Here is an 11,440-nt window from a genome sequence, read left to right as displayed (position 1 = left end):
AATCCATGGGAGGGGAAAACAAAGAGAATAATCCAACAAACCAACACATGTTCAACAAGTCACCAACCATTAGAGAAAGAGCAAGGAAAGATATTACCGGATGTTGGTGGGTGTAAATACCCGCATAATCACCCTTTTTCTCAATAGAAGACAAATGAGGGACATGAAAATCTTCATAAACAAGGGGGTCCCCAATAGGCTGATTAACAAAGGAAGGGAGGGATATAGGTGTATAAGGGATATGGTTAAAACTCCTTGAAAAAGGGACATGAGAGGAGGGAATAGGGGCTATGGTTTCACTAATGAACTCTTCCTCACCAGAATGCCTCAAATCACCAATTAGAGCATGAAAATCAATCATAGAATCCTCAAAAGATGAACACTCATGATCTCCATCTCCCTCAAACATCCAACTTCCAAGAGCAACTATATAATCCCCTCCATCACTACAATGAACAACAACTCGATCCCTCAACATCCTTAAAGGCCAATGTCTCAAAACCATGCATAAAAGGATGCAAATTCATTTTAAACTCATCTCTCTACCATGAAGCATCATCAATGAACTCATTCAAAAGGCTATTGGTTTTCTTTTGACTCTCAAAAAACACATTGGACATGTTTCGGGTGTTGTTGTGTCCCTTGCGAGAGTTAAAACTTGAAGAATGGATCCAACAAAGCCTCCTACACCTGCAAAAGAACGGAGCTTCGGATGTTCGGAGGTCCACCATCGAAGATCAAGTTAGTACGGATTCGGAGTAAAACGTGCGGAAAGTAAGTAGTTCTCGGATTCCAAGATCAGTTGTTCTCTATTTTCGAGAGCAATGAATGATGTAATGATTAAGACGTGCCCCAATAAATGGGGGGAATCTCCCTATTTATAGGGTCCTAGAAAGGTGTGCCCTGTCGTAGAGTTTGGTGATCTAGGATTTGGGGCAATGCCGTTTTGCGGTTCCCTGGGATTTGGGCCTAGGGACCATATCTGTGTGACACATATCATCATCTGGTAGTCCATTTGGACGCCTCTTTTTGTGACACGTGTCGCACTGTCATTGTGCCACTTGGCGGGATATAAATACCCAAATCATTTACCCTTCACAAGGGTGATGTGGCTCGCCACGTGACGGCTGTGACAGGTGTCCACCTCTCATTGGAGCGGCTTTTTACTGTTTACCATGGGAAAATCTAGGGTTTTTACTCTATGACTTTTCACCCTTTCTATAAAAAGAGGTTGACCTCTTCATTGCGTTTACACGTTTGCCTGAATCTTGAGAGAGAATCTTGAATCTTTGACTTTTGAGAATTTGTTTTCTTTTGTGATATCATCCGACACCCGGCTTCTTATCTGGCTGTAAGTAGATTTCCAGACCAAGCGGCTCTTGTACCTTCATCTAAGGTAACCTTTCGATCTTCTCTTTCCTTATTGTTTTGTTTTTTCTTTTTCAAAAATGGTTTCCCAAACGCACCCGGCACGACCTAGGTTAGCGATTATCTGGTCACTGGGTACGGCTGAATCAAGAACTAGGAGTGCCGAATGCTCACTCGAGGACTTACTTCTCCAAATCCGACCATGTCTGTGGTTGTGCAGGACACCATGGCCAGAATGAAGCAGACCTGTCAGACGTATAGGACGGATGGTACATGGTACCATTCGAAAAGCTCAACCGTATATTCAGAAGGCTTCATTAGGGTGCTTGTTGTCGAAGTCTATGATAATCCGCTTAGTGCTACTAGCACCCCAGGCTCCTCGATTTAGGAGGAGTCTGATAATGAACGACAAGTTCCCGAGCTGAATGATTCAGTGCCGGATGAGGGTATGGGGGAGGACACTGCCGGCACTAGCCAGCAGGCCCCCAACTTGGACGATAGCTCTTATGATGACTCTGATTCATCATCTTTTGACAGCGCCTCCATTAACTCGGAGGAGGCGCGCTCAAAATAAGACGCTGTTAGAGATTCCCTGTTAGCGGACAAGGGAGAAGGATGGGAAGAGTCGTCTGCTTCGCGCCGGCTGGAACGTGCTCATTATTTGCACGTTCCCAAAGGCAGGCGGAAGAAAATGACGTAGGACTTTGGGAAGTTCATTTTCAACCATGTCATGGGACATGGATTTCTTTTTTCTATGCCGGACACTGAGGATATAGTGGTCTAGCCAGAGAAGGCCAACTACGACGACGAATGTTTTGGCTGCTATGAGGCGACCATTTTAGCTGGTCTTTACTTCCCTCTTCATCCGGCAGTGGAGAGAATTCTAGAGGGATACCAACTGGGTATCTGGCAACTAGCCCCCAACTCTTGGGTCAACATCTTGGGCTACGTTGTCGCCTGTGAAATGCTACAGGTGGATCCCAATTTTGAGGCATTCGCTCATATGAATTATTTGAGCAAAACCCCCTAATCAAGCGGAGCCGGATAGTTCACCTTTACTAGCCATAAGGGTTTTATGACGACTGTGGGGAAGGAGAACAAATGGAAGGACTGGAGGACGAAATTCTACATAGTCTTCTCCTCTGACCGCCTGCGCAATAAGAGATACAACCGGTGGAACCACAACCCTCCTCCCCTCGCTGGGAAGAAAGCCCTGCCGCCTGTCCCAATGTAGGCGCAGGAGGAGATACTGGATTGAGGCCTATTTACTATAGTCGTTTGAACCAATGAAGAGACGGGGGAGAAAGAGGTTACCCCGCAAAGCTACATTCCCCGTCATGTGTGGCTATCTGACGGGACGTATTAGGCCGCTTGCGGTCATAGTACTAAGAGGCCGAGAGGTAGTAGGCCGCTTGGCTTTATTTTACTTTACTGATCTTGATTCTTTCTTTAGTTTCTAACTCTACTTTTTGTGCAGACAAAGCAATGGAGAAGCTCTCGTCCACCAAGAAGCCGGCTGCACATTCTGCAACGTATTACCGTTCGTCCATCTGCAAACGGACTAACGAGGAGCAGCCATCAGGCGGAGCCCCTAAGGTGAGGAACTTTCTCACTATACTTGGATTGAGTTTTATTGAGATCACTGGTATACTAACTTGTGTATTCCATGCAAGGTGGTTCGTCCAAACCTTCTCCCCCCAAATAACCGGACCCGAAGCTTCAAAAGCAGTCGGGTGGTGATGTTGGCACTTCTAGGAAGCCTATGAAGCAGATCGCCCACAAGCCTGGAAAGACTCATGACGGCTCCATCCCTAACAGGACAACCTTGAAGCCGGATTCCCCCAGGGTATCAAAGAGTGGCAAGCCACTAAATGCTGTTGTTGGCTCAGTTGCAGGCGGAGGCAAAGCCACCTAGGAGGAGGAGGCGGAAGGGGAGGCGGCCCGGGGCATCGAGGAATCTGACTCCTCGGACGAGTCGACCTCGGGGGATGATGAGGATCAGGAGGTTAATAGGAACGACAATGAGCAGCCGCAAGTGGACAACAAGGATGATGCGGCTGTTAATGCTAAAGACCTCCCCTGATCCTTTTAAGCTTTTTAGGTACCTTTCTGCGGCCGGATGGCCAAGTATTTTCATTTTCGGCCTGCGTGCCGAGTAACCGTGTATTTTTACCTACCAAGGGGTCGGGTGAATTAACAATTTCTGGCTCAGCCAGCTAACTTTTCCAGTCGTCCATTGTGACAGCTGTTATTTATGTGATGCAGCATCTGGTCGTTTTGACCGTTTTGTTTATATTGGTGTTTTGCTTTAAAAAATTTTAAAGCTTTCAATTTTTCAATATTATATGCATAGATTTTTAACTAAGTATTTAACTTGTATACTATGCGATTGCTTGTTTTACCGAATGTCCTTGCTCCTGGCTGGATGTCGATTGGTGTCACAAATGAGTTGATTGCCCCAAACCAAGCGACAGACGGCCATTTTGTGCAGTCGGTTACACATTTGAGAGCATCCGGCCAAAGGACGTTTAGACGATTATTTAAGCATTTAGTTTTTGAACTTAGCTTATGATCATAAGTGTAATCTATCCGCCTGTATTTCCCCAGAGCAACAACAGGCGGTGATTTTTGAATAGCGTAACCTCTAGAATGAAACAGTAGCCTGTAGACACCCAAATATGTCTTCCCAAAACCGAACCCAGTGACGATTACTTTTCACGTCCTTTGATTATAGAATGAAGGTGAAAGTGTGAAAAGCGTTGTGATGTGTTAGTTTTTAATAAAAATCTTTCTTTTTGTTTTTGAAAACTTCTCTATTTTATGAAATAGCCAGTCCAATTTAGTTGGTCCGTGATAAGGGACCAATAATAGTGTAGTTGAGTCGGGCTCGTAAAGAGCTTTCCAACGATAAATTATAAGCCCCATTCCAATGAATAATGCGGAGGTTATGGTCTAAATACTAATTTGGGTCTGAAATGGTTTTATGGCCCAATGATCTAGTGGAGAGCCCATTAATTATTATTCCTAAAATTATTAGGATTAATTATAGTTTTCTAAGAACAGTCTAGAAGGTTATTTTGAGTTCTAATAGCATTAGGATTAATAATTAATATCTTTGATAATTGATGAATTTGTTTGAAATAAAACAAGTGTTTTATTTTGATAAAATATTATTTGAAATGATTGAAACGGACTTTTATTTATATTAATAAAAGGATTCTGTACAAAGCGCATTTTATCCTTTAATTGTTGCAAAACGACAAGCCTGTCGCCAAACAAAAGAGCTTGTCGCCATGCGTGATTCATGTCGCATGGCGACAGACTCTGTCGCTCTCGACAAGGAGCAGTTTTATTCTGATCCAGATTCTGATTTCTTTTCTATCAATTCCGCATTATTTTCTTATAAATACGGGTCGTATTTCCCCGTTTTATGGATTCACAATCATTTAATTCTATTCTCTCTTCTCTAAAAAGCTAGAAGCTTATTCGCTGTCTATTCTTCTTTCTAAACCATTCCCTTTTTTACAAAATTCCGAATTCACAAGTTCTAGACACACCTAGCCAAGTTTGAAGTTGCCTTCGCCCTAGATGTGAAAGGTTGATAATTTCTGAGGGTTTGGTCCTAAATCTCTATTTCAATTATTTGATTAATTGCTTGATTTAATATTTTCCTTGAAGTTACTAACGAGTGTAATTTGTTATTAGAAAGAGATACGGGGCATCCAGGTAAGTTACTTTATTGTTCTTTTGATATAGGAATCATGCTTTAATTATTCCTAGTGTCATGTTAGGATGTCTTTATGATTCCTAGTACCATGTTAGGATGCTTTTATTGCTTTCTAATATCATGTATGTTTCTAGTATCATGTTTAGGTTGCTTCCTATTCTTTCTTCTGTCATGTTAGTATCATGTTAAGGATAAAGCTTTGATCTTTAATGTTTAGTGACATGCTAGGATTTGTTATTAATCTTGTTAGTATCATGCCTAGGATCTGCTAATATTATTATGCTTTATTGAGAATATTATGATAATGATTGTTATTATTATGTTCCTTGATATTAATATTGTTATTGCTTGATCACGCCTTTTATGCATGTTTAAAGGGAATTTGTACTTGTAATCACGCTTAATAAGGTAATTAATAATCTTGCTTAGGCTAATATGATTATAATTCAAGTGATCGCCAATAATAGATTTGTTTGTGCATTAATATTCAACCAACATAGATTAAACAGGTTTAGGGTTAATATATTGATTGTACGATAGTCAGAAAGCGCACATGAATATGAGAAGAATAAAGTAGAGGCCTATTATTAGGGCAGGTTCAATCTCTTTTAGGTTGGATTTGCACCTTCATCCCCGAATATCCAGTCATGCTCCAGACCACTATGGAGTTAGCAATCTCATGGATCGTGAAGGGGTGTAACCTTCACCCTGTGAACGTTTTGCAAGTTTCTAAAAACTTGTTGGCGACTCTTTTACTCTAGCTTCCTTCCCTTTGGACGCCACCATGCTTAAGTGTATAATAACAGTGGGGCGCAAGTGTGGGATGCTTAAATCAACACATTTAATTCACTTTCGCACAATCAAACATGCTAATTAACTCTACTAGATCAATTCACTCCCGTGCAATTTAACTAGCCTAAACATGGATGAAATTAAACCCTTAATTAACTCACTCTCGCACAATTAATTAAGAGCACGAAAAAAAATCATAGGGGCAATTAGCTAGAAAGTCCCTGAGCAATAAAGTCATCATCAATGCTCATAAATCAAGCCTCAATCACAATTCAAACACAATTAATCAATTGAAAACATCAACATCCCCTTCATCCATATCCCTAGAACAAAATCTAAGCAATCATGATGAACAAAAGCATAGAAAACAAGAAATAAAGCAAGAATCAAACAACTAATCTAATTAACTACTCAAATCAACAAACAAATAAGCAAAAACAAGAATTAATTAAAGCAATAAAGGGGAGAGAAAGTTAGAAAGACTCATTGAATATATGAGAAGAAAATCCACAAATTGTTTCTTCAACCTCTCAAAATTCCATGAAAAATCCAAACTTTCTCTCCTAAAACTATTCCTAAACTAGAGAGAGAAAATCCTAATCTAACTCTAAGAGAGAGAAAATAAAAATGAGACTAAACTAAAACTAGGGTGAATAATTATTGAGTGAGTAATAATCCCCAAAAAGGGTATTTATATTACAAGGCTTAATAAAAGAAAAGAAAAAGAAAATAAATAAATAAATAAAGAAGTAAAATAAAGAAATAAATAAAGAAGGAAAAAGGAATAGAAATAAAAGGAAAAAGAAAGAAATGAAAACAAAATAAATTCCCTAAAATTATAATCATACCCCTTCTACCCACGCATTCCATCTTCTTCTTCATTTCGAATACAGTGGCTGCTCTGCTCTTTGATCTTCATCATCCACCATCATAGCCGTTCATCAACTTCAATTAACAAAATCCTCTTCAAACATAAATAAACCATGGCTGTTAGATTATTGAATTAATCTCAACCGTTGAAGCTCATTAATTCCGTACAATAGGACCCGATAAAACGGAGCGGCCGAGGCTTGGCATCTCCTCGGCATCTACCGAAATTTTGCATGAGGAGGAAGGACGCAGCGCCACGCCCACGGCAGTAGCAACCGCGCCCAGGGCAGCCTGGGTTGCTGCAGATGCTGCTTTGGAGGCGGTATACTAGTGGAATTCGGGGCTGCTCTGTTCGGGCTTTGTGGGAGTTGGACTGGTGGTTTAGGGGGTCGAATTGGAGGCGAAATGGAGCTTAGATGCGGGCTGCTATTTGGTGGCTGCCACACTGTGAGTAAGGTGGAGTTTGAGGTGGTTAAATGGAGATGTGAGTGCGTGGTGCTTTGGTTTCGGTGAGGAGCTGCGTGGCTACTACGAGGGTCTGCGAGTTGACTTGGTAGAATAAGGGAATTGCGGGCTGTTTAGTTGGTTTTGGGTGGATGAGGTTGAAATGGTGGTTGTTTGCTGCTCGTAGGTGGTTGGAGGTGGGAGCAAGGAATTATGGTGGCTGTGTTTGTGAGGTTAAGATGGAGGTTGGTGATAGCAAGTGAGAGAGTAGGGGAAGTGTGAGTTGTGGAGCAGGGGAGATGTGTTGTGGGTGTGCAAAGCTGTGGTGTAGGATTAGGAATAGAGTGGTGTGGGTTAGAGGCAGCAGCAAAGGGGTGAGAGCCAGCAGCTTGTAAATGATGTTTGACTCGATTCGAGATTCCGAACTTGAACAAAACTTGAAACTTGATTATCGACCCGAGCACACCTACAACCAAAAACAAACACGAGGGAGAATCGGGAACAAAATAAAAAAATAAAATTAAAATTAAAAATAAAGTAAAATAAAATATTAAAACTAAAAGAAATAATAAAATAAAATGAAATTAAATAAAATAAAGAAAACAAACTAGAAACTAAAAGAAAATAATAGAATGAGAAAAACGAGAAAAAAAATATTAACAAGAACCTAGACTAAGAACATTATAAATTAAGAATTATAAAATAAATTACGAAAATAAACTAAAAACTACTAAAATACACAAAATAAAGATCAAATAAGGAAAATAAGAAAAAAGAGAGAGAAATAAAGCCTAAAACTAAGGGAAATTATTATAAACTAAACTGAAAAATAAGCATAAAAATACCATAAAAGTGACATAAAAGTCACTTATCAAACTCCCCAAAGCTAATCTTTTGCTCCTCCTCGAGCAAATTAACACGAAACACAAGATTAAAGGAGCGAATTATTCAAGCAAAGCTAACACACTAAAGGAGAAGAGAATGTACACTAACTCACTTTTGTAGGAATCACGGTCAATTTTAGCAACAAAAGACAAGCCATTTAAACCCCTAGATCGCCCTAGAGGACGAGTGTGCTCTCGTGAGGGTTTCCTAAGAGCTTAACCCACAACTATTGACAAAAAACCAAGGTAAGGCAATAAAAAGAAAAGAAAAAGAAACATGAAAAGAGAAAGAAAAACTCAAGTTCATATTTGGACAAGAGATAAGAACAAGCACCAATGAATGCAAACCTTTCTAAATAGACAAAAATTATGCACGTTCCAAGATGTCAATGGTTGATTGAAACATAACATATGCTAAGCATAGAGAACTAATGAGGACTCAATTCACCCTCGTCCCAATCAATCGGGCCGCGTTCTCTCCATTAGTTTCTAATCAACCCTTAAGCTAGCTTCTCATGATTCCTCGAAGGAACCGGAAAAAGATAAAGAATTGAAAAACTTTGAGAAGGTAATCCCGACGTCTTAGACATGCACACTCTCTCCAAAGGCTTGACATCTATCTCCCTCCACCGATATTGACTCAACCCTCAAGGGTCTAAGGGTCTTTTATTGGTTGTAACATAAGGTTAGGGGTCAAGGCGGGGTAAAAATTTGAAAAATTTGGTGATATTTCCTATGTGAAGCAAAAGAGGGGCCAAGTCTCAAAAACAAACTAAAGAAGTCACCAAAAATCAAACAAAAATACCAATAATGACATCTCCCCTAAGCTAAGCTTGCTCAAAACTAACACATAATATATACAAAAACGAAGGAACACTTTATGAGCGCCATTTATGGCGCTCAAAAGAATAAGATTTAGGCTTATTTTCTTTATTTTCTTTCATCATTTTCATATAATTCTCTTAGTTTTATTTGATTTTCATTTTTATAATTCACTTTGGTTCTCGATTAGTTTTTACGAGTTTTTCATGTTTTTTAGTTGATAATTCATAGTTTTAGTTTTAGTTTTATTTTGTTATGCTTTCTCTCTTGGTTTTATTTGTGTTTTGTAGGTGAATAATCAAATCATTTTGCTCATTTTGGGACTGCCTTGCTCGCGGGCATCATCTCCAGTGCACTGATGATGGGGATGCTCGGGAGCGCGGAGTTTGATCAAGCAAAGCGAAGGAGCCAAGGCCTCGTGCACCACACAGGGGTGCGTGCGCGCAGACCAAGCTGTGCGCGCGCGCGGCTGGTGGGTGCTTGCGCACGGCCTTGTGCAGCCTCCTTCGCTCGATTTTTCTATTTATAGCTTTTGACTTTCATTTTTTTAGGACGACTGAACTTTTGTACTTTAGATATAATTTTCTAGAAATAGTAGAGAGAGAAAGTAGAGAGCGATGCTTAAGATTTACTTGTTTGTACTTGAATTTGATCTTAGATTTCAATTTGATCTTGAAATTCCTTCTTCAATTCAATGAAAGTTTGTAAGATTTCTTTCCTTTGATTTACTTTTAATGCAATTCTTTCTAGTTTCTTGAATTTTGATTGAGATTACATTCCTTGCTCTAGAATTTGTTAATTGATTGATTTTCTTTTGATTAAGCTTTAAATGAATATGAATTTGATTGAATTTGTTTTGTTCCTTAATTTCACCATGATTAGTGAGTAGATTAGTTGCTAGGGAGAAGGGGAAGCATGCTTGATTGATGATTTTTGCTAGTTGATGATGCTAAATTGATTGGATTGTTGCAATTAAATTGGTTGACATAGTTGTGCATGTGATTAATTAAACTAGGAGTGATCAACCTATAAGATTAATCTAGATTGCATTGCAAATTTCAATGACATGAACCCTTGATTTGAGAATTGCTTTAATTGATTGAATTTGATTGTGATTTTCCTTGTTAGCCATTCATAGTGAACCCTAGCTTGGCTTATAGGAGATAGCTTTTGGATTCCTTTGATTGCAACTATTGTTTGTCCCTTGTGATGTTGAATCGATTGAGTGATCTTTAAATTAGCATAATCATTGAGCTTGCATGTGGAACCTATACCCCTAGTGTTTAGCATATTGAATTCTTCGATTTGTCTAGCTTCTTGACACTTTAGTTACCAACTACAACCATTTATATTCTTCAAATTAGCTTGACATAGGCTATAGCATCGTTCCTACTCATTCCTTTGGGTTCGACCCTTGACTTACCATATACTTGTATTAGGTTGGTCGAGTGTTTACAAATTAGGTTTGGCTCTAGGGAGAGGTAGATAACGACCTACATTTTCCTCTTGTCAAAATGGCGCCGTTGCCGAGGAGTGATATTGGTGCTTTGTTATAGTTGTTGAGTCTATTTCACCTTTCATTGAAAATACAAAAAGATTTTCTTTTAGGTTACACTTGTAGCCGTGCTACTAACCATTTCTTTTGAGATTTTATGCATAGAGCACGTGGTCATTCACTAGTGCCATTTGATCCGGAAATTGAGAGAACTATTGCAAGGTTGAGGGGTGCTAGACGATCTTTGATCCCTAGCATTTCAAGTGAAGAAGAACCACAACAAGAAGAACAAGCAAGAATGGGAGAAAATCCGAGAGTGGTATTGAATGAATTGGGGATTCCCGGTGCATATAGATTCGAGAGTGGAATTGCTCCACCTACAACACCGGCAAATGATTTTGAAATAAGGCCGGCAATGATCACTTTGATAGAGAGGCGACAACTTAGTGGGGCCAAGCATGAAAGCCCACTAAACCATCTCAAGGAATTCGAAAAATATTGTAATACTATCAAGGTGAACGGAGTTTCTCAAGAATTCATCCGCCTCAAGCTCTTTCCCTTTTCTCTTATAGGGCATGCTTTAGAATGGCCAGACAAGGAGGTTAAGCCGAATTCCCTAAGAACATGGGACGAGGTTACCAAGGAATTTCTATCCTATTTCTATCCAAAAAAGAAAACGGCGAAGGCTAGGCTTTGATTCAAGGTTTCAAGCAAAAGCCTAATGAGAGTCTCTATGAAGCATGGGAGAGATACAAAGAGTATCAAAGTGAGTGTCCTCACCATGGAATTCCTACTTACCAAATTATTTAAATCTTCTATGGAGGCATTAGCCCTCAAGGAAAATCATGTTTAGATGGAGGAGCCGGAGGTCCTATCATGAACAAAACGGAAGAGGAAGCGGTGGACATAATTGAAGACGTAGTGAGGTATTATAGAGATTAGCAAGATGGAGAAAGAGAGTCAACTAGCAAGAGTAGCTCTTCGGTGTACTTGGTTGATCATCTAAATGCAATCAACAATCTATCCTCACAAATGACA

General features: G+C 39.7%; 1 non-coding gene across 1 annotated transcript; it reads right to left on the bottom strand.

Moving 5' to 3' along the window:
• Positions 1-11,085: 11,085 nt before the first annotated feature.
• Positions 11,086-11,190, bottom strand: LOC145565793 (small nucleolar RNA R71). Its single transcript, XR_014095170.1, has one exon. It is a non-coding gene; the product is annotated as a small nucleolar RNA R71 (small nucleolar RNA).
• Between the last annotated feature and the right edge of the window lie 250 nt (positions 11,191-11,440).

The sequence above is a fragment of the Chenopodium album genome, chromosome 10, assembly GCF_948465745.1.
Source record: "Chenopodium album chromosome 10, dcCheAlbu1.1, whole genome shotgun sequence".
Lineage (NCBI taxonomy): Eukaryota > Viridiplantae > Streptophyta > Magnoliopsida > Caryophyllales > Amaranthaceae > Chenopodium > Chenopodium album.
The sequence above is the reverse complement of the archived record's forward strand: the minus strand, read 5'-3'. Positions and strand labels throughout refer to the sequence as shown.